The sequence below is a fragment of the Hemicordylus capensis genome, chromosome 3, assembly GCF_027244095.1.
Source record: "Hemicordylus capensis ecotype Gifberg chromosome 3, rHemCap1.1.pri, whole genome shotgun sequence".
NCBI lineage: Eukaryota > Metazoa > Chordata > Lepidosauria > Squamata > Cordylidae > Hemicordylus > Hemicordylus capensis.
Genome location: NC_069659.1, coordinates 164249660 through 164275129, shown reverse-complemented (window position 1 = coordinate 164275129; position 25470 = coordinate 164249660). Strand labels below are relative to the sequence as shown.

At 43.6% G+C, this 25470-nt stretch overlaps 1 protein-coding gene and 1 long non-coding RNA gene across 10 annotated transcripts in view; one reads left to right on the top strand and one right to left on the bottom strand.

Annotated features, from left to right (window-relative positions):
• Positions 1-25470, bottom strand: part of GPC6 (glypican 6) — a 1119686-nt gene that overhangs the window by 381935 nt on the left and 712281 nt on the right. The window lies entirely within an intron of this gene.
• LOC128349315 (uncharacterized) overlaps positions 1-25470 on the top strand; it is a 53855-nt gene that overhangs the window by 15151 nt on the left and 13234 nt on the right. Inside the window, exons 4-6 of one of the 4 annotated variants that reach the window (XR_008318728.1) lie at positions 10249-10424; positions 11248-11356; positions 14092-14455. This is a non-coding gene — a long non-coding RNA (uncharacterized LOC128349315). Of the gene's footprint in view, positions 1-10248; positions 11357-14091; positions 14456-25470 lie in introns of those variants that run through there. The other 3 variants (XR_008318727.1, XR_008318729.1, XR_008318726.1) reach the window with 3 other exon arrangements.

Genomic DNA, 25470 nt, shown 5'->3' with positions numbered 1-25470 from the left:
AAGGGGCTGCGAGGCCCCTTTGGCAGTTAAAGGAGCAGGGTACAATTGCTGTAAAGGACGGTGAGTGTGGAGAGACACATGTTCAGCAGCTCTTCCTCCAGTTGGACTGTGTTTGGGGATCATCAGATTGAACTAAGACTCAAACATGAGCCTCCAACAGGACTCCTGGGCAAAAAGAAGGTGCCCAAGCCCTCCTCCCTGTCCTGCTCCCCCACTCGAAGGCGTTAAAGGTGAGAGCTCTTGTTCTTGATAATTAAAGTCATCCAGACCCTGTCGCGGGCCAGATCAGTGGGCCACTTTGAGCCAGCGCTAGAGAGGAAGGTTGCTTAGCGTTGTATCTGAGTGTATAGTAATTACATTGTGTGTGTGTGTCCCCGCCCCCGTCGGTTTGCTATGCACTCCCTTGAAATGGGTCAAGTCAGCGAAGGCACTCTGCAACGTGATCGGATTGATTAGCCGGTGCCTCAGCTTTCCTTTCTGCAAAAGGAGGAGAAGGACCTAAGCCGAACTTGGCCGGGGGGCTGGGATGTGTGTGTAGATATAAGTGATGTGGAGAAGGAGCAACAGGGCTGGCCACCGACTTACAAGGCGAGACTGATGGGAGGGGGCAAACCTCTCTGCTTCCAAGTCGTGGGGTGGGGTTTTTCACTTGCGCCCCTCTGACCCAGAGGGCAACCTGGCACTGGCAGCATCTCCGTGACGGCTGCTCCCCGTTGAAGGCGGCTCGTTCCACCCACCCGCCCTTCCCCACCATGGCTCCCCTTCCTCTCGCTTCCCCCTCCCTTTCTTGTGTATGTGTGTGTTGCTGTGTTACTCCCCGTCACCTTCTCTCTCCCTTCCCCTCTCCTTCTCCCCCTGGAAGGCCTTGAGGAGAGCTGGTGTGGGCTGCGGAGGAAACCATGGCAGTTGCCTAAAAAAAGCCCCCACCCACCCAGAAGGTGTGAGATGCCATCCCTCCACAATCGGCTGGCTTGTGGGGCGCATGTGATGGGGCGGCGGGGCAGGGTGTGCTTCTCCTGCAGAGTCTCACTTTGATCATGTGTCAAGTGGTGCTCTCTGTTTCAGTGCATCAGTTGCCGCTTTCTGTTTCTTCCTCTTCCTCCCAGGCATTAATACAGGCATTGTTACTGTTAGCGCTTTGAGCTCTCGGTCTCCACCAGTCCCGGGAGGAACGGAGCCTTAAGGCTCCATTCGGCCAGACCACACACCCCACATCTGATGTCAGATGCGGGGGCGTGGCTAGCTCCAACGTCTGACGCCAGACGCGGGGGCAGGGTTAGTGGGGCCGCGGCGGCAGCCGCACACAGGCCGCCAGCGGTCCCGCTCCACCACTGCCTGACTCCTATGGTGCCCTCATTAATGCCCTTAAGACAAGGCCTGAGGAAGACCTGACACTGGAATTTGTGAGAGGCAGACTTCTGGATGAATTCCAGCGAAGAAAGGAAGTCATGGAGGACAGTATCAGTCAGAATGGAGAAGCTGCACTGAAAACTGCAGGTGACAAGGTGCACAAGAAGGAAACAAGAGCATGTTTCCGAAGAAAAGAGGAACAAGAAAGAGGAACACTTTTTCCACAAGAAAGAGGAATACTTAAAGAAAGACTGCTCCATATGGAAAGCAGAACAAGATAAACTACAAAGAAAGTCTCCACAAGCACCTAAGCAAAAGCAAAGGCTACAACTAGTGAAATGGAAAAATGGAGTGGATGCTTCAAAACAGCACAGCATAACCCATCCCAGGGCTGATGTGTTGACTCTGGTGCAACTAGTCACATGACCAATGATAGAAACTCTTCTACAGAATTGGACTTAAGCAATAAGGAAAATACTTATCTTGCAGATGGAAGCAGTATAACTGCAGAGGGAATTGGACAAGGATTTCTAAACTTCACCAAGACAGATGAGGATATCCTTGCTATTACAGTAAAAGATGTACTATATGTTCCTGATTTGGAAGGTGGTCTTTTTTTGGTTAAGTGGATGGCAACCAAAGGACTCACTATTAAGTTCCAGGGCAATGAATGCACACTCCAAGAGGGGACAAACACCCTGGCTAGGGCAATTGCAGATGAACACCTGTATCACTTAAACACAGCAATGGAGCAGGTGAAGTTCACCACACATAAGCAACACCACTGCATTCACGTATGCCAGGGGTGGGGAACCTTTGCCCTCCAGCTGTTTTTGAACTACAACTTCCACCATCCCCAGCCACAATAATTGTGGCTGGGGATGGTGGGAGTTGTAGTTCAAAAACAGCTGGAGGGCCCAGGTTCCCCACCCCTGATGTATGGCATCGGTGTCTCGGCCATAGGCACCCTGAACGTGTAAAGGAACTGGTGAAACAGCACCTGACAAAAGATCTTGTGTTGTCAGCCTGTCCAGTGACTATGAAGTTTGACTGCTGTATCAGAGCCAAGGCTACAAGAGCAACATTTCCCAAAGCAAGCCAAACCAGAGCTTCAAAACCACTTGATCTCATACACAGTGATATACGTGGGCCTATGCAAGTACCAACATCTGGAGGCAACAGCTACATAGTAACCTTTATAGATGATTTCTCAAGATATACAATCACGTATCTCATGAAGCACAAGGATGAAGTGTTTGAAAAGTTACAAGACTATGTATCCATGGCAAGTAACAGATTCAGCGCAAGCCACTTATACTTCAGACTGACAATGGAGGCGAGTTCACAGGAAAGAAAATCGAGGATGTTTTAAGAGCTTATGGAGTGGAGCATCACAAGACTGTCCTGTACATGCTCAAACAGAATGGAGTGGCAGAACGCAATAATAGGACCATAACAGAAATGATTGGATGCATGCTGACAGATTCAGGTCTACCTGAAAAATACTGGAGAGAAGCAGCAATCACAGCCACATATTTGCAAAACTGATCCTTCTCCACAACAGTGAAGAAAACCCGTGGTATGGAGAAAAACACAGTGTGGGGTACATTAAATTATTTGGGTGCAAAGTGTACGTATACATCCCAAAAGACAAATGTACCAAGCTGCAAAACAGGGCAGTGGAAGGAATTCTAGTCAGCTACAGCGAATTCTCCAAAGGACAGAGAACTCTAGACCCAAACACAGATAAAGTGACTATTAGTAACAGTCTGACATTTGAGGAAAGCTTTGCTGATGATGTCATGACTTTACAAGAATCAGGCAAAATACCACCCAAAGACACAGAAGTAGTTTCTGAACAAACAGCTGAAGTTAATATACAACCAGCTGAAGTGCGAGAGGCAAGCAGAATCCACAGATGTTGAGCTAAGATGATCATCCAGGACAAAGGTCAACCAACTCTCCACTTGTCATATAAAGCTAGTACCAGTACTAGCTGTATATTATTTTCTTTCTTGTGAACACGCCTCCATTGTCTAGGTAATGAATCTAGTGGGCTAATGCTTCAGCTGTTGAGAAGGGGTATTGGGAGATGCAACAGCTGCAGCCGAATTTACTGTGTATAGTTTGCATGTAATCTGCTATAAAGCCAGAGAGAGCACTGTAGTTTCCTCAGTACTGTTTGGGTTAGCTGGCAGTTTCTATTCTCCTTCCTGTTCCTGTTCCTGTTTCTGTGTGTGTGTCAGCAAGTTCCGAACTGACCTCTAAGTGTTTGTCTCACAAGTAAAGTTGACTTAAACCTTGCACTGATGTTTGTTCTGAAAACCACGCGGACAGCTCACATTCTGCAATGCTGGATTCAATGACTATCCATGGTTACTTTTATAACTTTTTAAAAAGATTTGTCCAACCTCAAAATTCGGAAGGGTCCAAAGGACCCCAGACTGACATTTCCAGTGTCAGACTGGGTTGGATCAGGTCTGACCTGATCCCAACTTTCATGTTCATGCACAGGCCTACAAGATATAGGCTAGACATTTCTTAAAATCCATCTAAATAACCATGTCCATGGTTATTTGCTTCCACATAAATATGCATAGGGTTGCATCCTTTGCTATTAAGGACATATGCAAAACAATGTGCCCAATGAAGCTGAAGAATCATCTTTATTGGATGTGTTGGACAAGTGCTCAGAATGGAGATATAATGTCATTGCTCATTGTTGGACTAGAATGATGACCCATCTTTCCATTCAGTGGGCAGGATCCAGACTAAGTTAGTCATGACTACCTGGCTATGAAAAAAATGAGGCAAGTTACTCATGAAATGAGATGCCATTAATTTAAATGGGATTTAGTTGTGACTAATTAATCTTGTCCCATGATTCTAAAATGTATATGTTTATGTTTCTGAAAAGAGAACATTTGTTTAAAACAACCACAATAAATTGTAATATAGGCAACTAATCATTCAGAGCTATATCTGGATTCTTTGATTTAAATTTGATTTAAATTATATGCAGAAAGAATAAGATATATTTAAAGTAAGGAAGTAGGAGAGTTATTACACTGTCATCGTCTTTGCTTTCCCCCAGATACCACAAAACTTAATCTGACATAAATCAGACTGGAACATAAATAGAACAAGTGAACAGAAGATTACTAAAATTTTATGAAATAATTCATGAGGGTTTGGTTGAACACAAGATCCATCTGCATTAGAGTGCCTGAACTCCATCAAGTGACAGGAGTGCAGAGAGTGGCTTGTGCTGCCACAGCTTCTTTGGTATCCCTGGAAAGGCTGAGCTGCCCAATTCTCAGTCAATCCATGCATCCACCATCCAGATATTCATTGTACTTTAACCCCAGAAATTATGGCAAGGTGTGGAAATACACTGAGGTACAACCTCCATGAAAACAAGCCAGCAAGCCCCACCCCATGTCAACATGCTTCTTAGCCATGCTCTCTACTGTACCCAGGTACAGTGTTTGCATCCTGAAATATTGCTTCAGGAGAGCAGAGCTTGTTGGCATGCTATCATGGAAGCTACCTCAGGATAGCCTCTATGGTTTTGTCATAATGCCTGAACAGGTCTAGAGTAGAAAAATAGGCCCAGTAATACTACAACATCATCATCATTATCCATAATCATCATCATCCATCATCATCAATACTGAGCCTTTGTATAGCACCTTTTAGTATTCAAGATGCTTCATATAAATTTTCTTGCTGTATTTCTGCAATGATCCTGTAAGGTACCTGCTAATTGAGCAAAGACGTACCTTTTCAAAGTGGTAGTTCTCTTATATTTTGAAGAGGGAGAGCAACTGTCCTTATCCAACCCCAGGACAGCATCCCTCCAGGGGCTGTTGCTAGTGTCCACCCTGTGTTTATTTTTTATTTAAAGATTATAAGCCCTTTTGGGACAGAAAATCATGTTGTTTATTATTTATTTTTCTACATGAACTGCTTTGAGCACTTTTGTTAAAAAATGGTATATAAATATTGGTCATTGTCATAGTAGTAGTAGAAGCAGCAGCAGCAAGGTAGGCATTACCCCAATATTATGACTGCATATGGGAGCTGAGACAAAGATAGCACTTGACTAAGGCACCTGGAGCATTCATGGCAAAGGTGAGATTCAAACCAGAGACTTCTAGATTCGAAGATCTGTCTCTTAACCACTACATCACAGCAGCTCATGTGATGCAGATATTCCATGCATTTATTCACACACACACATGACCAATTCATATCTACTATCATATCAACTCAAGCCCCAACATAAGAACAGCCCTGCTGGATCAGGCACAAGGACCATCTAGCTCAGGGGCATAACAAGGCTGGAGTGGGCCCAGAGACAAAATTTTAAAATGGGCCCCTCGTTGATACACACACTTCACATGTGACTTGCCTCGGGGGGGCCCCCAGGCAGCCGCCTCCCCTTGCCTAATAGTAGTTACACCCCTGATCTAGCTGAGTATCCTGCTTCACACAGTGGCCCACCAGAGCCCCCTGAGCCCACAGGCAAGAGGTATGTGCATGCCCTCTCTTGTGCTGTTGCTCCCCTGCAACTGGCATTGAGAAGCATTGTGCCTCTGAGGCTAGAGATGGCCCACAGCCACCAGACTAGTAGCCACTGATAGACGTGTCCTCCATGAATCTGTCTAAGCCCCTTTTAAAGCCATCCAAGCTGGTGGCTATCACCACATCCCATGGCAAAGAATTCCACAGATTAATTATGCACTATATGAAAAAGTACTTCCTCTTGTGAGTCCTAAATTTCCCAACTTTCAGTTTAATGGTGTGACCTCTGGTCCTAGTGTTGTGAGAGAGGGAGAAAAAATTCTCTCTGTCCACCCTCTCCACTCCATGCATAATTTTAAACACTTCGATCATGTCTCCCCTTAGTCACCTCTTTTCCAAGGTAAAGAGCCCCAGATGCTGTAGCCTAGCCTCCAGGCCCCTGATCATTTTGGTTGCCCTCTTCTGCACCTTTTCCAGTTCTACAATATCCTTCTTAAGATACTGTGATGACCAAAGCTGTATGCATTACTCTAGATGTGGCTGCACCATAGATTTGTATAAGGGCATTATAATATTAGCATTTTTATTTTCAACCCCCTTCCTAATGATTCCTAGCATGGAAATAGCCTTTTTCACAGCTGCTGCACACTGAGATGACACTTTCAATGAGCTGTCCACCACAACCGCAAGATCTCTCTCCTGGTCAGTCACCGACAGCTCAGATCCCATCGGCGTAAATGTAAAGTTGGTGTTTTCTGCCCCAATGTGGTGCATCACTTTACACTTGCTTAAATTGAACCACATTTGCTATTTTGTTGCCCACTCACCCAGTTTGGAGAGATCTTTTTGGAGCTCCTCACAATTTGTTGTGGACTTCACTACCTTAAATAGTTTAGTGTCATCTGCAAATTTGGCCACTTCACTGGTCACCCCAACTTCTAGATCATTCATGAACAAGTTAAAGAGCACTGGTCCCAGTGCTGATCCATGATTGAGCAGGACATTGAAAGTAAGCTCCAGTACTTGAACTATGCTCAGAAACAGAATGGGAGCCACTGGTGGGATATGTTCCCAATGGCCAGTACCAGTTGGCAGTCTAGCAGCTAAATTTTGAACCACAATTTCTGAACAAAGACAGGTGCCTGTACACAGTGGCCAGGGGCACGGGCCCCTAACATTTTGGTGGTTGCTCTGAATCCCCCATGCCTTGCCACTTGCCTCGCCATCACTTGCTGCTGCCTCAGTGGTGGCAACGGAACTAAATAGCGCACCACTGGGCATGTGAAAAGCAAGCTGGCAAGTGGTGGCGGGTGTGCATGAATCACTTCCTGGTTGGCTTTTCACATTCTGGGCTGCGGTGTGCTGTTTAGTTCCACCACTGTTATTGAGGTGGCGGAAACTACCTTAAAAATAAGTTTGAAAAGCAACACCCCTGCCTGTACAACACATAAATTTAATTTGGAAGTTATTAGAGCATGGATGATGGTGGGCAGATTATCAGCATTTGGAAGGGATCAGAACTGGCAAACTGTCTCAGTTGGTGAAAGATGTTCCATAGCGTAGAGGTCACTTGCCCCTCCAAATGCCAAAACTGCATATTTTGTGGGGAACACCCACAAACTGCAAATCTAATCCTCTAGAAATGTAAATGTAAATGGACCAATAGTCTGACTCAGTATATGGCAGCTTCCTATGTTCCTAAGTGTCAGTTTTTTTGGCCATATGCAGTCTGTTACTGACACTAGCAGACACTGAGACTTAATGAAGCACTGGTGTGAACAGGAAAAAGACTAGAGTAGTGCTTTTGAAAAGTGCCAGACTAATGCTGCACAGGTTTTAGTGTGTATGGGAGGGAATGTCAACAACTGGCCTTTCTCTGGAAGCTCTCTGTGTCATGTGAAAATATGTCCCTGAGAGCTGTGTGACCATCAGGGGCATATTTCTGGGTGATGCAGGGTGCTTCCTGGGAAAGGGAAGGTCATCAAAATTTGTCTCCACCACTGAGATTGAAGTGAAGCTCAGTTAGTTAGACTTTTCTGATGTATCAATGCTTTTCCTGTTACAGTGGTACTTCGTTAGTCAGGATTGTCAGCCACTGATTTAGCATTTCCAGCATATCACCTGAATCAAACACAATGGAGAAGTAGAACTGGGTGTTATCAGCAGCCAATGCAACCGTGGGTTGCTTTATTTTTAATGGGAGTTGTCTGCTCTTGTGAGCTCTGTAACACGAGCCAGTACTTCATGGATCTCAGCCCTGGAAAATTCTGTTGTCTCTGAGGCTCCAAAACATATCTCACAGATAATGGAATTCACTGTGATTGTGATGTGTACAATTGGTTTCTACATTATGTTACTAAGAGGAGTAAATGTCTTCCATTAGTGAAACAGTGCTTATAGTGATACAGGTAAATGTGAACAGAGTCACTCATAAAGGATCTAAAAAGAAAATCAGGCACTGTGCAATAATAAATGGACATAACTTGAAGTATTCTGGCACAACGGATTAGAGTTTCAGGTTGTAAGGCTGCAATCCTGTAAAGCACGGCTCTCACCAAGCCCCATTCAAATTAAACAGGACTGTACTATTCAATGGAAACATCTTCCTAAATAAGTTCCATGGACTGTGTCTCCCAAACGTTCTCTTCAAGGGGCCTAGGCAGTATAAACAGTGTTAGCTCACTTCGTAAGTCCCCCCCCCCAGCTTTGAAGATGTAACTCAGATTTATATATTGGTATCATATCCCAGAAGAGACCTGAAAAGCAGCGTAGAAAGGGAAACCTCTAATGAAAATATATTTGTAGTACATTTTTCACTATAAATAGGAATCTAGTTGCACAAGCTTAAAAGCAATATGCAGACAAAATAAATACACACAGTTAACGCTACAGTGAAGAACTGGTTTATGAACTCACATTAGCTTTTCAGGCAAAAAGCAAAAAAAGGAAGGAAGGAAAGGAAGGAAGGAGAGGTTAACTAAACTTCAAACTCCATTAGCTTTAGTTCACCATGTCTAAATTATTCTAATGTACTGAGTACATTTAGGTCTTTGAACATTTTTAAAAAATTTACCTTGTACTGACTATTCTAATTTAATCAGTGTTGTCACTCTGGAGAAAAGATGGATACACTTTGCAAGATCATACATAAGTTATGAAAAACGTCTTTCGAAAGTAAGATGCAGGAATGACTGGTTTTTACATCTGAGCAGCTTGCAGCTTGAGAAACAGATTTCTCATCTCTCTAGACTACTGGCTTTGTGCTTTCTTTCTCCCCCACCCCCTTTAGAATTCAGGAACATGGCTGCTGAATTCTGTTATTTGAGAATGGTAATTTGAAAGGGCAATTTTCTTGACTGAGAGCTTATTGGTAATTCATAGCGACGCTCAAAATGCTGGTGTTTAAATAAGACAGGAGGTTAAAAAATGTGGGCAACAAAAAGGAAAGAATTGAGCCTATAGTTTTGTGTTACCCAAGTGTTTCCAGAATGATAGATTGGGACCCTTTGACGGGCCATTAAGTTAGCAACAGTAGTAATTGGTACACTGCAGTACATGGGACTATGAATGGGTGAATTTCTCATGATGCCATGGAATCAATAGGTTGATCTTGAAAACGAAAGCACAGACAGTGAGGGCAAAGAAGAACAAGATGGTGCCAAGAATACAAACCAGCTAGGGGAACAAAGGGGTCTTGAACACCTCAAAACAATGGGATTGTTCTGTGAGATTTCCCCCCATGATTTGGTTGGTTGCATTGCCAGTGCTACTTGTGAGAGCAACGCTGAAACGAAAGAAACACGGTCGTACCTACTAACAAAGTCTTCTTACTCCAATCTCCAGAACTAAGAACAGCAGAACTCATCACACCCTTACTGGCTGCTGAATCCACTGTGTTCAATGCATGAGCACTAACCACCACTCTGATTTATTACAATGTACTGTATAACGTTTTGCTTAACCTCTGTGGTCTTTTATTGCTGTCCCTTGCCCTACCTTTTGCACATTCTGCTTAACTAGTCACCCTCTATTTTGTTCTGTCATACTTGAAGTTACAGGGGGGATTTGCTGCTAGTGCAATAACGTATTCTTTTGTGCTGTGGTGCATACTGCAACTCCTTCAGGTGCTTTAAAATGGAAAGCTCCAAATTATAGTTCATCATAGCATCTGTTTAGTGCAAGCCGCCTCTGTCCCACGTCTTTTAAAAAAATAAAAATAAATAAATCCTCCTTGACCCACTCTAGTTGCTAGTTCAGGCTGTTATCCTTGCTTGCTTTTCTGAATATTGATATCACAGAACAACTATTTTAGTGTCTGGGAGTTTCATAGCCACTTAAGATCTATTTCTCTGGTTATTTTTCATTTTACAGTACTTCTGACAGATCGTGCCGACTGTAACAATTTGGTGAGCACAGCAGACATCTGACATCTGATTATCATGTAGCAACAGTCGTCCACTGGGCATGGCATCACCAGCTGTTCCTCTCTTTTGTATCTGAACCTGCCATGTCTGTCTTGCCTTCAGATTCTGCATCAGGAAGAAAATGTGAGCAGTAAACTAGACATATTATGCAGTGATGGGCAAGCCCCAGCAGCTCCATCAGAATTTGCTCAGATAACACAATTCCCTCCCGCACAATCAGAATTTAAATGTTTTCTTTCTGAGCCCATTCCTGCTTTCTGCAACACTGTTACAAGCAGCATCCCAGGTGCCAGGAACTCCATAGCTACATTCCCCATATGCTGCTGTGGCAGCATTCTAGAGTATAATCATCCCCATCCCTCCCCAATAGGAGGATGGGGATCAGTTTATATCTGAGGGAATGGGGTGGTGATGGGGCAACAGGGAGAGTCCATTCTAAACTTTGAGTCTGAACTGGGAAGATTATGTGATCAGTTCACAATGGGCTCAGGGCAGGGTGAGTTTCTAAACACAATGCATACATTCTTATTCCAAGGCTGAATTCCAAAATTCAGTGGCCAAGGTGATGTGCACTGTTACAAGGGCAATGCACACTGTGGCACTGCTGTTGTGGAACCAGAAGGATGTTAATGCTGATGGGCAGCCGTGCAAGTAGTGTCCCTGCACTTTTCCCCATTGGGCCAAACAGAGGAAAGTGCCGGGACTCTGCACAACTGCACATCATTATTTCAGTTGTGTTTACCTCTCGTTTATTGAACTTGTCCTTCAACAGTAATGTGAAAATTAGTCCATAGAGACCTGGTATTTAATAGATCGCCCATAGTTGACACATTAAGGGACAACATTCATTGTAACTGGTTAAGAACTGGGGTGATGTTCATATTTAAACTCCATGGCTGACCTTTAGACTAATGAAGTGTGTGTGCAGCGACACTTTGTTTTCCAGGAGTCACACCAGCTACAGAGGGAAGGAGAGTTCCCCCTCCCGCGGAGTGCATGCTGCATATTTGCTGCACATACAGATGTTGGCCATTATATTTAAAAGATTAACTGAAGTAAGTTGCAAGCAACTCTAAAAGCAATGGTTAAATTCAGTTAACTTTTATGCCAGAACTGAATTTTAAGGGCTATTTTACCTTTAACTGTTTAATAAATAAAGGTTTGATTGAGTTAGAAGGAACAGTTAGTGTAGCTTTTTAATTTATGTCATTTTTTCCTGGATTTTATTGTGGAAGGTGAGTTATGAGAGCTAGTTCATGTCAAGGCATTGCTTGGATAGTTTGGGAAGGTTTGCTAGGATAGAGGGTTTGATCTGAGAGCAGAGGGCAGTGCAGACTAGAGGGGGAAAGAGTCGGAATTGTTCAAAGTTAGCATTGTAATAAGTTTATTAGTGGAAATCTCTTCTCCCTTTCCAAGTGTCTACTTCTGAAAAATATTCAGGTTCTAATCTCAAATTTATAGAGGTGCTTCACACGATCAGTGTGAAGTGCTGTTTGGGGTAGTGTAGGGAGAGTGGGCTTAGCCTCCTGGTGGGGTTCTCCTCCTGTGTTGCTGCAGCACGGAGCCGCACTGCAACAGCACACAATGAACAAAATGGGGTTAGCAGAGCTAACCTCATTTAAGGGGAGGGGTCGTTTTTGCGGTTTGCTGCTGGGAGCCGTGTGGCTCTAATGGCAGCAGACAGCCGGGGAAATTGGGCTAGGCTCCCTTAGCCTGATTTCCCCTGGTCGTGGGAATAGCTTCATAGTTTTTCAAATGGAAGCTGAAGAGTAGCTGAACCTTTGCATATAAATGGTTCAAAATATCTGAGGAATCACAAGAGATACATGCCTACTATTATGGCTACAAGAATGGTATGGACAAACATTCTGGAGCAATCCCATGATGCCCCATTTATTCATAATGACACATTGGATTAATCCTCATATTAAAATTGCAGGATGGTTGGGCATATGGGAAACGTGGTCCTCAAAGGGTATTTTTAGGCTCAATCAATTAAAGGACTCTTCTGACTCTTAAGTCCTTTTCAGTTCTTCAGTCAGAGTTCAATTTGCCCCCGAGTGCTGCTTGGCAGTCTCTTCAACTTAAACACAGCTTGAATGTGTGATTTGGCCCAGATGCTTTGGGTTTCTGATTGATTAGGATTTTGGATGACAGTTAGTAATACAGGGATAGCCAATATAATTATCTGTGTATTTAGTAAAACAAATTCTGTAATGACACTGGATTAGGACTGAGCAGGGGCGGATCTAGGGTGGGGCAGGCAGGGCACGTGCCCCGGGCGCCGCTTGAAGGGGGCGCGCCATTTTTTAAAATTAACTTTTTTAAAAAAAAATGGCCACTGAAAACAAAATGGCCACTGCACATGCTCAAATGGCCTCTGTGAGGCCCTAGGCCATGCCAGGCCTCGCAGAGGCCATTTGAGCATGCATGGTGGCCATTGTGTTTTCAGTGGCCATTTAAAAAAAATATTTTTAAAAATTGCCACCGCCCATGCTCAAATGGTCCCTTAAAGGCCCTAGAGGCCAGCGGGGGGAGAGGGAACTTTTGCAGACTCCCCCCATGGCCTTTAGGAAGCCCCCTAAAGGGGCTACAGGTATAAAAATTAATTTAATATAATATAAGTCACTGTACACATATTCAGTTTGGCACTATGTATAGAGAATCAGGGCTAGTGAATACTGAACTGAAGCTTATGAGCTAGGATTGTATTCATTTGCTCTTACTTTGCTTCTTGTGATAAGTGAGTTAAATGTGATGGCTATTAATACTGAGTTTGTCTTTGAATCAGTGTGAAATCCTTAGTATTAAGGCCCACTGGGAGTTTCTTGCTCTCTTTCTCTCATTTTCACTATCTTTCTGAAATACTAGAATATATTCCAAGCAGTGAACAATTTACTCTGCATTTTCAGAGTATCTGAGAAAAGTCAAATTCTCCATTTATTTTTAAAACTTATGTAATAGTAATGCTACAATGCACAGTAGACAATTAGGCAGGTGCTTCTGTTTAGTTTTCCAAGTACACCTCCACATAGTATTTGGGTATTTCATGAGCCCCAGCGTACTGAAATTTGTAGCTTTTCCAGCATTTCTTTTGGTCTGGCTACGTCCACTGCTAAATAGTTTTTGAAATATTAAAAGGTTAACTAGCTTGACTTGTATTTTTGAGTTGATAATATGGTAATGGTATCTGAAAGATGGGTGTCAGATGTTTGGACAGGGGGCGCAATTTCAGTGCTTGCCCTAGGCGCTATTTTCCCTAGATACGCCTCTGGGACTGAGACAAATGGAGTAAGGGCCTGAATGTAGAATGTCACCACAAAATGGGCAATGGCATTAGTTAATATTAGAAAGACATCATTAGATTTCTGCCTAAGACTGATTCATTTTTTAAAAAACACATAAGAGTTTATTTGGTTTCAGTTTGCTTCTTCTCACTTTGGGTTATAAAATGATGATAAATGCTGGAGAGGTAATATAAAGGAGCTGGATTACTTCACTTATTTGTGGAACACAGATTTCTGTGCTCATTCTGGAAGGATGTTTTAGAAAGGACAGATTATGATTATGAATATTAACTTTGAATTTACATCAGAAATCATAATACTAGGGATAATTCTGAGTGAATGGAAATTATCCAAATATGAAAAGGCATGGCTTCTTTGAGCTCGGATGTTGGCAAAGCATCTAAATAGTTCAAAATTGGAAAATAAAAGGATCCCCTGAGGTGCAGCAGTGAATAACTGATTTGCTGATCTTGGCAACATGTAAAAAAATCATTTTTTTTTAGACAGATGAAGTGATGATGTATTCCATGGAATTTGGAAGAATTTCATAGAGTTATATACGCTGAGATGGTTATGTGGAAACCGGCATTCTCTCACACTGTAATTAGAGCTCTTATTTCTGTCTTTTCTTTTTTCTTTTAAATATTATTTTGTATGTGGGGGAAGATAATTTATACTGGGTTGTTATGTGTTTGTGTATTACATGTGGGCTTACATTGGATGTATGATTTGAGGGGAAAGTAATAATAAGATATGGTGTTGAGTGGAAGTAAGTGTATTATTGTTTTATTGTACATTGTGTCTTATTTTGAATGCTATATTATGGAAATGCATGTTTAATAAATTGTTACCCATGGGTTCTAAAAATATGGCGGACTTCTACAACTACAGAATCTTAAAGTCCAAGAATAATTAGAAATCACTTTGTTTAAGTGCCCACTAATTCTAGATTCTTGGTGCTTCTGCCACAGCAGTTTCTGTCAGGAATCCCATAGAGGAAATGCTTCTTCCTCATCAACCTGAAAAATGTCATAATTTCCCTAATCAGCATAATATATACGCCTATTCAGATAATTTAAGGATTCTGGAGTATGAATTCCTTGTTTTCTTTCAGCTGTTTCAGACATATGATAGTCATTTATTCCAATTTTTCCCCAAAGAACTTAGGACAACATACATGGAGTTCTCTGTCTAAGAAACAACCTTCTTTACCTCACAACAGTAATGTGGAGGAAGGTGATATGCACAGGCAAAATACTTCTTTACCACACCTGCTGATTCTGCACTAAAAATGAATGCTCCCAGGCATGTTTATCCCAGTTTTCAGTTGGACTTTGAGACCACAAGTAAGCCAAGCTACAGGAAAATGGCCTGGAGAACATTTGCAGGAGGAATTTGGCAGATGTGCTAACAAGGGGCTGCACAACTTCGGCCCTCCTCCTGGACTACATATTTGGACTACAATACCCACATGACTGGCCACTGTGGCTAGGGATGATGGGAGTTGTAGTCCAACAACAGCTGGAGGGCCAAAGTTGTGTAGGAGGGTCCTGTGATAACAGTACAAAAGCCCGATTCCAAATTTTGCTGTACAAGTGTACAGATGTCTGTACACCCGTTCATGTGTTTGTGTGAATGACTGTACCTGTGTTCATTTAAAGAGTGAACCTGGATACAGGCCCTTCAAATGCATGGAAGAGAGAGAAAGAGTACTTCTATACCTGCATTCAGCTTAACATGTGAATGACTATACCTCTATTCATTCTACACTCATTGTAGGAGTGCTGAGCATAATGTGTGAATGGGCCTAATGAGGTACGGGCCCCATTCACATGTAACACCAAACCGCAGTTAAATGGGGTAGAGGTTGGAATTCCTGTACGTCTGAATGCATGAAACCATGGTTTTGCACCCAAAGCGACCTGTGGTTTCCCTTGCCAAACTCCAATTTGAACCTTTAGGTTGTAGTGAGTTTCACCATTTCAACTAGAGGTTTGGGGGCAGCAGTGTTACATCCGAATGCATATGCTGCCATAACTGTGGTTTTGCGTTGTTTCTGGAACCACAATTATAGAAATTGTGGCCCAGACCTTCCCGGGAATGTGCCTGCTCCTTGCCTGCTGTACTTCTCAATGGCTGCCTCTCCAAGCACTTGCCTCACCCCTGTCTCCAAGCTACTGAAGCTGTTGCCTGGCAACAGGGATAATGCCACGTCCTATCCCAAGTTTCTAAGCCTGTCAAATGGAAAAGTCACATGAAGGGGGATGCCCGCTTACCACTTTTCTTTGTTTTCCCCTTCTGGCAATCAGAAGAGAAAAGGGACAGGATGGCGAGACAAGTACTATATGTTTTGCTCTCTGAAAATGTATTGATAAAGATGTATGTTCAAAAGTACACGCAGTCATGGTGGCACCATAAACTGGGCAACCCAATTGCATTGCTGCAAAGATAACATATGGCAGGGCAGGGATACCCAAGGTTGAGTTCAAAAGGCATCCCCATCCAGGAATTATTGAATGGTTCAACTCAATTTTTTGTACAATAAAGTTCAGGAAGGGGGAAATAGCCCCTTCCCCTATGGCATGAGAAGGTCCATCCAACAGGAGCAGCATTGCCTCCAGATAAGAACAACCTTGCTGGATCAGGCACAAGGCCCATCTAATCCAGCATCCTGTTTCACACAGTGGCCCATAAGATGCCTCTGGGGAGCCCACAGGCAAGAGGTATGTGCATACCCTCTCTCCTGATGTTGATAATTGCAGTTAATGGAGAAATTCTTCCTGTGTAATTCTCCTGCTCTCTCAGAGTGAAAGGCCATGGAGACACCCACGCCCTACTCATGAGAAGAGCCACTGTGGGCTATGCAGGGATTGAGCAGAATCACTAATAATGTGTGATGATGCCCCTTATCCCAAAGTTAGTTCTCTCATGAGTGTGTAAGGCCATGGAGACATGCATGCAGGCCGGATAGTAGGGGTGTGCACAAAACCAGGTTGCCCAGTTCAGTTCAAGTCTGGACCAGACTTGAACCAGACTGGCATGAACCCCCCCCCCCCCCAAACCCAGGAAACCCAGGTGGCATGAACCACCACCCCAAACCCAGGAAATTTGCAAGAGTGAAGATCTATTCCTGGTCCTGGTGTTTCCATAGCCAGCCCAGCTGGTAATGCCCAGACAATTGGAGCAGCAAATTGTCCTTTGGGTGTATGAAAGGGTTGCCTGTAGAGGAGGGGTTCACTGTGTAAAAGTTCTATTATTAACCTTAGAGAACAAGATCCCACACGAGCGAGGCCCCCTTTATTTGGATGGCCTACCTCAAGAACACAGTCCAATGGAGGACCGAAGATCTTGGAGCCTCTGGTTCTTGCTAGTGGACTGGCCCTCTCATGAGAGGGCTAATCTCTGGGCAGCAAGGTGACATGGGAGCAGGAGGTTGGTTTGGTGTCCCTGGACTGCTGAGCCAGGGTCTGCCATCCTTGGTCACAGACCCCAGGATCCTTTGCCCTCCCTCAGGTCAACATAAAAACAGCTACAACACATATAAAAGTTAAAACAATGCAACAATATAAAAACAGACCATTTTGAAAAGATGGGTTTTCCGTTGTTTTTTTAAAAATTGCCAGAGATGGGGAGGATCGTATCTCAGCAGGTAGTGCATTCCACAGTCTCAGGGCAGCAACCGAGAAAACCCGTCTCTGTGTGGCCACCAGATGAGTTGGTGGTAACTGGAGACGGACTTCAACAGATGACCTCAATGGGCAGTGTGGGTCATAGTGAAGAAGATGCTCTCTTAAATACCCAGGGCGTAAGCCATTTAGGGCTTTATAAATTACAACTAGCACTTCGTATTTTGCCCAGAAACCTATTGGCAGCCAGTGAAGCTCCATTAGCAGAGGAGTAATGTGGTCTCTCCGAGATGACCCAGAGACCAGCCTGGCTGCCGCATTCTGAACCAACTGGAGTTTCCGGACTACATACAAAGGCAGCCCCACGTAGAGCGCATTACAAAAGTCAAGTCTGGAGGTTACCAACAAATGTACAACTGTTTTGAAGTCACTGATCTCGAGAAACGGGTGCAGCTGGCATATCAGCCAAAACTGATAGAAAGCCCCTCTGGCCACCGCCTCAACCTGAGAAATCAAGGAGAGGTGTGGATCCAGAATTACTCCCAGACTGCGAACCTGTTCCTTTTGGGGAAGTGTGACCCTATCTAGAACAGGTAGATCAAGATCATCTCTGGAGTTCTGACCCCACACGATAAGTACCTCCGTCTTATCTGGATTCAGCTTCAGTTTATTCTCCCTCATCCAGCCCATTACTGCTTCCAGGCAGACATTTAGAGAGGATATGCCAGCTCCTGAAGAAGTTGGCATGGAGAAGTAGATCTGGGTGTCATCAGCGTACTGGTAACACCCAGCTCCAAATCCCCTGATGATCTCTCCCAGTGGTTTCATGTAGATGTTAAAAAGCATTGGAGAAAGTACAGAGCCTTGAGGGACACCATACTTAAGCTCAGATCTTGAAGAGCAACAGTCTCCAATCGACACCATCTGGAATCTGTCTGAGAGGCAGGAGTCACACTTCCTCTATCAATTCCCAATTGGAGATCATCCATCAGGTTGACCAAGGCAGTCTCCACCCCATAGCCCGCCCAAAAAGCAGTTTGAAATGGGTCTAGATAATCAGTTTCTTCCAAGACCGCCTGGAGCTGAGAGGCTACCACCCTCTCAATTACCTTGCCCAGCCATGGGAGGTTGGAAACATGTGTATAATTGCTCTGAGGGATCTAATGCAGGCTTCTTTAGAAGAGATCTATAACAGCCTCCCTGCTAGATCAAACAAGCCATATTGGACAAGGGTCAAGAGAATAAGTGGTAGGCCTCACTACTCCAAGCAGCTTGTCCACATCCTCAGGAGTCACAAACTGAAACCGATCCAGTCAAATCGCATAAGAGGAGTTGCTGGACACCTCTAGTTCAGACATCAAATTAACTGTGGAGTCTCCATCTAGATCGGCCCGAATCCGAGAGATTTTATCTGCGAAAAACTCTTTAAACACATCACAGTGGGTAACTGATGACTCCAAATTCTGGTTCAAGGGAGCGGGGGTGGATACTAGCCCCCTCACAACCCTTAACAACTCCGCTGGGCCTGAGCTCGCAGAGGCAATACGGGCAGAAAAGAAACCCTTCTTTGCAGTACGTATTGCCTGAGCATAGATCTTTAAATGTGCTCTATGTTGTAGTCTGTTGGATTCGCGTCGAGTCTTTCCCTCTTAGGAAGTCCTCACGATCTGTTCCTGGAGTTACAGAAAAATATTGCCCCTTGACATCCCCCCATTGCCAGCAATTATGCTTGTGCGACACTGTTTTGGTCCAGGGCTCTCACAGGGGCGGCAGTATAATTGCTCTTAGGAGAAGGGCTTGCATGCCATTTAAAGGGATTTTAATGCCCTTTCCCTGTGGTCATTCATTCAAAAAAGGCACTATCATGCTTGGCACCCCGCTTGAAGATTGTGGCCAATGGCCACCTTGCAAATGTGCTGATGCCTTGCCCACAGTCCGGCAATGCGAGCACTATGGAGCTTTCTGGGATAGAACATTGGCAGACAAGGAAGAGGAAGGGGGCTCCATACCCTGAAATCGGAGGTTGCCCGGCTGCGGTTGGACAAACATCTGCAATGTGATTCACAGTTTCAAAAATTAACCACAGGTTCAACAAACCCTGCTTTCATGTTATGTTCAAATGCAGCCACTGTTGAAAGTGTGGCTCCCTTATATTTAGCAGGGGGGAAATAACAAATTGTCCCTTTTCCATCCAACAGAGTGTCCCTCCAGTGACTGCTGCTGGCATCTCTCTTGTGTTTCCTTTTAGATTCCCACCTCTCTTCCTCACCTGCTGATTTCCCCTTCTGAACATTGAGTTCATCCCTACTCCCACATTTCCATTACCTCAGCAAACACAGGTTCTGAAACACACATTTGATCAAGGAAATCTGTAGCACTACTGCTCTGGGATTCATGGCTAAGGGAGGATTTGAGCCCACACTTCTTCAGTACAGGATAAATTCTAAAACTCAGTTTACTACACCACAGGGCTCTCACACCTCGGGAAAGAGAATGACTCTTCATTCTTATTTAAGAACACTGAACCAAATGAGAAGTTGTCAAGCTATCTTATCCAGAGGCAGAACATTTTTCCATTTCCCAGTACTATCTACACCATTGTTTCTTTAGCAGGGTCCCTCCAGATGTTGCTGAACTACAACTCTCAACACCCCCAGTCACAATCAGTTTCAGCTGGGAATGATGGGAGTTGTAGTTCAGCAACATCTGAAGGAACCCTGCTTGGGAACCACTGGTCTACACTGATGTCAATTGCTTTCCAAGGTTTTCGGATCATTCCCAGTCCTGTTACATGAGGATCCCTTTTACTGGAGATACCAGGGGCTGAATCTGGGACCTTTCACATGCAAAGCATGTAGTCTGTCATATTTGCGGACTGTCCCACTGAAACTAATGGGACTTGACTTAGTTGTGACTAATTCAACTTCCATTATTTTGAATGGGACAGTCTTGACTTACTTTCTTGGGATACAACCAGTGTTCTCTCTAACAGGGATTCCCAGATGTTGTTGACTACAAATCCCATATTCCCCAAGCAAAAGTCATTGCAGCTGGGGATTCTGGGAGTTGTAGTCAGCAGCATCTGTGAATCTCTGTTAGAGGGAGCACTGGATACAACCCCATCAGTTTCAATTTTCAATATAAAGATTGTGCTACTGTGGGGATTCTTTGGTGTTTGTATGTAAGTAAGTGTGTGTGTGTGTGTATACATATATGAATTAATTAATTTTAAACACAGAGCCCTAGCTTATGGTAAATAGTAACATCAACATACAGAATGTATCTTCTGAAAATTAGCAAATGCAAACTTGGAAATTTTGGAAAAAAACTTAATTTTGCTTCTTGCTGTGATACCATCACACCATATGGCCACCTACAGTTCCAAACCATTTTTAGAAGCTTATTACCCTTACTTTCTACTACTTAGGAACCTTACTACAATATTCTCTGAAAAATTATCAGTTATCTACAGCCATTCCATTCTATTCTGGCAGACAACTTCATTTTCCATTTAATAAAGGAAAATGGAGATAATTTTGTTTCCTGTAAGACTAATTTATTCTCAGCAGCGGGGATTTCCAGTCAATAAATGCTGTTGTGACAATGTAGTTTGCAGATTGTGGTGCATTTCAGCCCTGCGATTCAGCAGGTGGCCTCATTTTTGCCCTAATCATACTGTATCAGTATCTATTCCATTTTTATCTGGAATCCTATCCATTCGTGTTCTTGTCCTTATCTGACCTTGATAAACTGATTGCATTTGTGAAGCTTACAATTTGCTCTTTAGATTCCTTTCCAGCTGAGTTATTGGCTGAGCAGCCAAACAGAGTTGGTTAATCTTTCCTTGCCTTTAGGCAAGAAATCATATTTTGTAGAAAACTGCTAGGATGAAACATATAAAATGTTCTACTTTATTATGAGGACATCTTTCCATGTCAAACTGCTCAATTTTATTATTTGGTGACTTTTATTCTTCATGAAGAATTTAGAAAATATTATTCCCATCTCAATTGGAATTTTATCGTGTGTATGTGTAAAGAGGCGGGGGTGGCGGGGTGTGTGTGAAGATAATGTTTTTGTAAGATCTATATTATTCCCCCAAAGCAGTTTTTTAAAAAAATCTATTACTGTTGGGTCCAATTTTACACACAGGATGGCCGCCTTAATTTTATCCTGTGGTAAAAGAATATAAATTTAGTTACTAGGAGCAAAATGAGTCAAACTGGATAGATTTGGTCTTGACAGAATCTAACTCTTGTGCATAAAAGAGATATGCACTCTTTTTTTAATAAGAGTGGTATAAATTACCATATAAATTAGTGTGGTAATCACACAGAAATCAAAGATGGCATCTTTCAATATCTGTGTTTAACCTTTGGTTGGGAGGGTTCTCCTTTAAACAGCTGCTTAAAGATATTGGTATGCCATCTACTCTCGGCATGTTTGCTGCAGGAAAAGATCAGTGTAATGCCAGCATTAGTGTAGCAATTGTATCTGCTATGTATTATTATTTCTTGTTTGCACAGTTAAGCAGGTGTTATTGACTGGTTTGTTTTATCCAGACATCGAGTCCTTCCCAAGGACCTGGGATGCCAGAATTTTGTTATCAATATTGCTGTTGTTATAAGTATCGCCGTAAAATGTGGGCTGTTCCCAGTAGGGATGTGCATGGTCCGGACCGGCACTGAGAAGGGGTCTACCTTTAAGGGCGGGGGGGGTAGAACCTACCCCTCCCGCCGCTCTTCCCCCTCCGGCGCTGTAGTTTATAGCGAAGTTTTTGCGGCGGCAGCGTTCCTCGCATGCGTGCTGCTATTACGAAGGCTTCCAGGCAACGACGGGGGCGGGGCGGCAGTGAGGAACGCTGCCGCCCCAAAAACTTCACTATAAACTATAGCGCCGGAGGGGGAAGAGTGGCAGGAGGGGTAGGTTCTAAACCCCGCCCTTAAAGGTAGAACCCCCCCCCCCTTGGTGCCGGACCGCCGGACCGGTCTGGCTCCAAACCGGTCCGGAGGCCTCCAACATGGCCTCTGGACCGGTTCGTGCACATCCCTAGTTCCCAGTAAAGTTGTTTTTTGTAGTTGACTGATGGTGATTTCTGTGGCCCTTATGGTGTTGAGGTGCTCTTCAAGGTCTTTTGGAACTACACCCAGGGCGCCAATTACCACTGGGATTATTTTGGTCTTTTTCTGCCACAGCCTTTCAATTTCAATTTGTAGATCTTTGTATTTGGTGATTTTTTCTGCTTCTTTTCCTTCTATTCTGCTATCCCCTGGTATTGCTATTTCGATATTTTGACTTGTTTTTCTTTCTTCTCGACTACAGTTATAGCTGGTGTATTGTGTGGCAGATGTTTGTCCTACCTTGGCTAGGCAGCCTGGAAGGATGTCATGGCTGATGGTATAAAAACTGCGAGAGGCCCCACAGAACCAATAGGTACATTTCCCCTGTTTACTTCATGGTGTATGCCATTCACCAGGATGACCAAAGTGTCTCAGTTTCCAAACTGGGCTGGAATCCAGATTGAAAATTTTTGAGTCTTTAAACCAAAATGTGTTACACCACAGTGGCCCCTGCTTGGGGAATGGCTCAACTCACCAGCTCAGAGCTTTGGTGGCTTGAGTTGGGGGTGGGCCAGGTTGCCCCCCCTCCCAGCGGGAGAAAGCCTTGTGGTGAGAGGAAGCCAGGACCTGGTGCCTGACCAAATCAGTACCCAGCCCTTCCCCCTGGTATGGGATGGTCCTCCTTAGGAGGTGGTCCCACATGGGAGGAGTACCTGCCCTCTGGTTAGTTAGGTACCTTGTTGCAGGTCTTATTCTGCTTTACGTTAATAAAGTGGCCCTATTTTATTCCAACTAAGTGTGTCCTGTCTTCATTGGGCTGCAGGTGCAATGGTGGGAGAAAAGAAATAGAAAGGCACAGATATCCATGTTGAAATGAATACAATATGAAAAATGAAGCATTAAGCCATACCCATGAAATGTTAACGCTTTCTCCAAGCCAAAAACCTGGAAGCCTTAATTATGATTCATGAAGTCATTAATTCTTTTTTGGCATGAGAGTTAATGGAATAATGATTTTTAATCATACAAAGATCACTCCTGAAATATCTCAACAAACTGTTATCATGCGTAACTATTCTTTCAAAAACAGTGAGTTTCAGAGAGGGGGGCAAAAAGACATGTCCAAACTATATGCTCATCATTGCAACTAGATACAAAGTTCCATAAGATCACCATTTCTAGAAAATGGGCCCAAAGCACTTACAGCCAACATAAATTTGTGTGTATGGACTTGCTTATGTTGATTGGTTTTAAATACTATAGAGAGGGAGATGCCTCTCTGACAATCATGCTTCCCCATTCACTTAAAATACAGGGGATCCCATCTGTACTTACAAAGGCATGGCTGTGTGGATCAAATGATGAACAGACATACCCATATTGGCAGAGATCCATCTGCACGATCTCAGTGAATGAGGAACACAGAATTAAAGTTCTGGCCCTATCCACCCCCAGTACAGTACTTTCAGTGACTGCTGCTGGTGTCTATCTTATGTTTTTTTAAAGAATGTGAGCCCTTTGAGGACAGGGTTCCATCTTGTTTGTTTGTTATTTCTCTATGTAAACCGCCCTGAGCCATTTTTGGAAGGGCGGTATAGAAATCGAATGAATGAATGAATAAATAAATAAATAAATAATAAAGTTGGCTGATAATTTGAAAATCCAGGAAGGGAGATAGGTGGGTTAGTGCACATGCATAGGGTGTAGCGAGGAAGGGCAAAGAACAAATATAACAAAGTTAATTCTGACTGAAAGTTGGCTAATATTTATTTTAACATATTAAGAAATGGGAAGTTTAAGGTGACTGCTAATTATGTTTTTTGTTAACTTCCCGAGGAATTAGCCATGTAAGTCTGTTATAACAAAAACAAAGAGCCTTGTGGCACCTTAAACCTTACAAATTTGTTGTAAGAGAAGCTTCTTCATTGTTCAGTTCAGTTATTCTTACTTATAAAATGTTGTCCCTAAGGATTGAAGGGGCAATTGCTATAGGGGAAAACAAATGTTCCAACCAATAATCAGCTTAATCAGCTATTGAGTTTTTAATATGAAAGCAGAGCAATACATTCAGAAATTGGGGAGACCACGGGCATGAGTACTGGCTCAACCCCAGATTTGTCTGGATAAGACTGATGACTCACATACATCCCAGCAGGCTTTTGGCCTGGCTTGGGGACTGAAATTGCCTTGGTTTCTCTGGTGGGTGACCTGTGCCAGGAGCTGAACAGGGGGGTCTGTCCTGATGGTTCTGTCTCATAGTATCCTTCTGCATTAGGGTATCAGATTCCAGTTCTTTCAAAGGGACAGCTTCTAGGAGGGGAAGCATCTTCTCCTTGTCAATTTACCTACTGAGTTCCTCAGGGGTTCATCCACCCACCCCACAATGCTGTTTTACCTCCAGCAATCTGGAGTGTGGGGATACCTGTATGTGGATGATCTCCAACTCTATCACTCTTTCCCCAGCAGATGCTGAATGGGCAGTGGAGATCTTCCACTCCATTGGTCCTCTGAATGTGGACTAACAAGTTGAAACTTAATCTAGACAAGGTGAAAGTGATTTTGGTCAATAATGAATCTGATCTGAGACTGATTACACAGCTGCTACTTGAAAGATCAGAGACAGAACTAGGGTGTGCTCTTTGGTGCTCGGGTATAAGCTGTGGCCAGGTTATCTTTGTACAGATTCATTTTGTCCTCCAGTTACATCCACTTCTTGATAAGGCAGATCTGGCTGCTGCTACGCATGCATTGGTCACATCCTGGTTAGACTGTTTTAGTCAGCTCTAGGTGGGGCTATGCAGAAATAGCAGCTGGTGCAGAATTCTGCTGCCAGATGACTGCCAGGGCTTGTTAGTCAGAGCATGCTACTCCATATCTTTCTGATCTGCTCTAGCTCCTGGTACATTTCCAAATCCAGTTCAAGGCATTGGTTATCACCTTGATATACCTAAAGCAAGCTAAATGTGGACCTCCAGGTGTTGGACTACAACTCTCATCATTTATAGTCACAATGGACAAAGAACTACATCTCCCATCATCCTCAACCATAATGGTCAAAGGGAACCCAATATTTGGGGACCCAAGTTTGAGAACCCCACCCTAAAGAGTTTGGTTCTGGGGCAGTGTTCCCTCTAAGGCACTCACACATTTTTTAATGTCAGCTCAGTTAATTTTAGATTCTACTCAGGATGAATCA